Source organism: Terrapene carolina, unplaced genomic scaffold (assembly GCF_002925995.2).
Source record: "Terrapene carolina triunguis isolate 2854851 unplaced genomic scaffold, T_m_triunguis-2.0 Scaffold629, whole genome shotgun sequence".
In the NCBI taxonomy this organism is placed as follows: Eukaryota; Metazoa; Chordata; order Testudines; family Emydidae; genus Terrapene; species Terrapene triunguis.
This window is the reverse complement of record NW_020664980.1, coordinates 19,196,988-19,200,771: the sequence shown is the minus strand read 5'-3', so window position 1 is coordinate 19,200,771 and position 3,784 is coordinate 19,196,988.

Below are 3,784 nucleotides of genomic sequence, written 5' to 3'. Positions count from 1 at the left end.
AGAGAAGCATGTGTGAGTTATCTCATCATTGGGTCACCTTTGCTGTCGGAACATTTAGAAGGAGATGTTCTTAGCAAGTGGGTGACTGGAAAGCAAGATGCGAGCCAGTTTGCACAAGTTGTAGTAAGTAATTCATTCTTTAGTCTGTGTCACTGCTGTGAAAGCAAATCGCATTGCCTCAGTTACTGGTAGTTGTCCCCCTGAAAGATCGCTGATAAATGCTTCCCTTTTTGCCTTGTTCACTTAGTGTATCTTGTACAGACGGTCTCTCTGCCTCCTCAGCCCCTTCCTGCGGTGGGAGTTGTGTGGGTAAAGCTCTGTGCATCTCTTTTGGAGAATGTCAGGAATAAGTAAATCATCAGACCGCCAACTGATGCTTCTAAGTGATCCCTTATCGAATGTGCTGCATGCAGAAGGTGCGTTGCACAATTGGAAGGGAGTTAGGGACGTGGATGTCTTTACTCATTTTTGTTTGCCTTGTTTTCCTGGTAAATCTAGGTTTACAATCCGATTCCCCAAATACGGGGCTATTGCACCGCTGAAAGGACTCAGACAGCAGAGACCAAAGGTCTGTTTGGTGCTGCTTCTGTCCATCATCCCAAAGGGCTTGGTCTGTGCATCTCTTTCCTCTGATAAGGCTCCTCCCCCACTCTAATGGAATCTCGGAAGGGCAGTTGCCTGCATCCAGGAGGTGTGTGTCTGGTGCAGGGGAGGGAACCGAAGAGCAGTAAGAAGGAATCTCCAGCCATGTCCAAATGTAGCTCAGCTGGAGCAGGACAGTTTTGTCTTTCAAGAGCTAACGCCCTTCCACATGCTGCAGGGTCTTGTTGGGAGCAGGGCTTTGGAGTGGAGCTGGAGCGCGGAGCAGCTCCGGAGCAGTGGAGCTGCAGGTTTTTGCCTGGAGCTTGCTCCAGAGCCGGAGCACAGCTCCAAAGCCCTGGTTGGGAGCCCTGTTTTATTTTGCAGTAGCAGACAAACAGGAATGTATTGATTGTGCCTTGACAGTTGCAGTCCCTTTTAAAATCAATGCATAGAATTGATACAGCACTCTTCATCTTCCAGGGGCTTCCCAAACCTTATTCATAGATTGCAAGGCCAGGAGGGACCATTGCGATCATTTCATAGAATTGTAGGACTGGAAGGGACCGCGAGAGGCCATCAGGTCCGGTCCCCTGCCCTCATGGCAGGACTAAGTATTGTCTACCAGTGTTTCTCAAATGCAGCCACCAGGGCCTTTTCTTGCAGCCACAGCCTCCTGGGCTCGGGGGCAGAAGGGGCGCAGTGTCCCCTCTCCCAGGGCCACACAGACACTGGAGATGCAGGCAGCTGGTGAATTCCCCACTTTCCCAGGCTTTGGCACAGGGCTTCAGGCTCCATCCACATGGTGGCAGGCTCTGGTTCCAGGCTCACCACCCCCTGCTGCTTCTCTGCCCACCTCCCCATCCAGGGCTTAATTTGTCCCAGGGTTTGCTGTGGCTGAGTAAAGCTGCTGTGAAAAGTGATATTAACAAACATACAAATATCACTTTTCACAGCAAAAGACTTACCAGCTAGCAAGTCTTAGAAGAAAAAAAAGTGCAACCAAAAAAACAAAAGAAACAACAACAAAGGGACAAGAACATGCAAAGCGCCTTATTTGTTTTTATTCTGTTTAGGTCCAGTAAAGAATAGAGACAACTGTAAATTATTTTTATTACTGAGTCTAAAAAAACCCCTACCTAAATAAATTACAGCGATTTGGACATGTATATGCACATATTTATTTGTTTTTCCTAAAGTTAATCAAATATTTTAGGAAAAATTGTCAGCACGGCCACCAGCAAGAGTTGGTGGCCACACTCTGAGGCCACCAAAAATTTTGTTGTGAGACCCCCTAGTCTAGACCAGTAGTTTTCAAACTTTTTTTTCCTAGGGACCCAGTTGAAGAAAATGGTTGGTGCCCGTGACCCAACGGAGCTGGGGATGAGGGGTTTGGGGTGCAGGAAGGGGTTCAGGGTTTGGGGGGCTCAGGGCTAGGGCAGGGGATTGGGTTGTGGGGTTTCATAGAATATCAGGGTTGGAAGAGACCTCAGGAGGTCATCTAGTCCAACCCCCTGCTCAAAGCAGGACCAATCCCCAGACAGATTTTTGCCCTAGATCCCTAAATGGCCCCCTCAAGGATTGAACTCACTACTCCGGGTTTAGCTGGGGCATGGGCTTACCTCCGGTGGCTCCCGGTCAGCGGCACAGCCGGGGTGCAGAGGCAGGCTTCCTGCCTGACCTGGCACTGTGGACCACGCTGCACCCCAGAAGCATCCAGCAGCAGGTCTGGCTCCCAGGCGGAGGCGTGCAATTGGCTCCACGCGGCTTTTGCCTGCAGGCACCGACCCCCTCCAGCTCCCATTGGCTGGTTCCCGGCTAATGGGAGTACAGAGCTGGTGCTCAGGGTGGGGGCAGCACACGGAGCCCCGTGGCTGCCCTGCCTAGAAGCCGGACCTGATGCTGGCCACTTGCAGGACGCAGCACAGTATCGGAACAGGTAAGCACTAGCCTGCCTTAGCTGGGCAGCACCACCAATGGGACTTTTAACGTCCCAGTTGGTGGTGCTGACCAGAGCCGCTAGGGTCCCTGGGTGCTGAGCAAGGCGACCCAATGCCATACATGCCACAACCCAGTACTAGATCATGACCCGAACTTTGAAAAACACTGATCTAGACCATTCCTAACAGGTGTTTGTCTGAACTGCTCTCAAAATTCTCCAATGATGCAGATTCCACAAACTTCCTTGGCAATTTATTCCAGTGCTTAACCACCCTGACAGTTAGGGAGTTTTTCCTAATGTCCAACCCAAACCACCCTTGCTGCAATTTAAGTCCATTGCTTCTTGTCCTGTCCTCAGAGGTTAAGAAGAACAATTTACCTCCCACCTCTTGTAACAAACTTTTATGCACTTGAAAACTGTTAACACTCATGTCACCCCCCTCAGTCTTCTCTTCTTTAGTGTGACCTCCTCTGGTATAACACAGGCTCTAGAACTGCCCCCAAAGAATTCTAGAGCAAATATTTTGGGAAAACATCCAATCTTGATTTAAAAATTGTTAGTGATGGAGAATCCACCACGACCCTAGGTAAACTGTTCCAACGGTTAATTACCCTCCCTGTTAAAAATTTACACTTTATGTAGCTTCCCCCTCCAGCCATTGGGTCATGTTATAGCTTTCTGTGCCAGTTTGAAGATCCCATTGTCAAATACTGTAGGGCAGGTTTTCTAATTCTTTAATCACTCTCATGGCACTTCTCTAAACCTTCTCCAATTTATCAACCTCCTTCTTGAACCGTAGGCACCAGACCTGGGCACAGGGTTCCAACAGCGGTAGCACCTTTGCCAAATACAGAGGGAAGATCACTTCTCTGCTCCTACTCGAGATCCCCTGTTTATGCATCCAAGGATCGCATTAGCCTTTTCAGCCACCAGGTTGCACAGGTACTGCACGTTCAGCTGATTATCCACCACAATTCCCAAATCTGTTTCCGAGTCACTGCTTCCCAGGGTAGAGTCCTCCATCGCGTGACACTGGCCGATGTTCTTTGGTCCTAGGTGTACACATTTACATTTAGCAATATTAAAACATATTTTTTCCTTGCACCCAGCTCACCCAGGGATCCAGAGCATTCTGTAAAAAGAACAGGAGTACTTGTGGCACCTTAGAGGCTAACAAATTTATTTCAGCATAAGCTTTCGTGGGCTACAGCTCACTTCTTCAGATGCATAGAGTGGAACACACAGACAGAAGATATTTATACA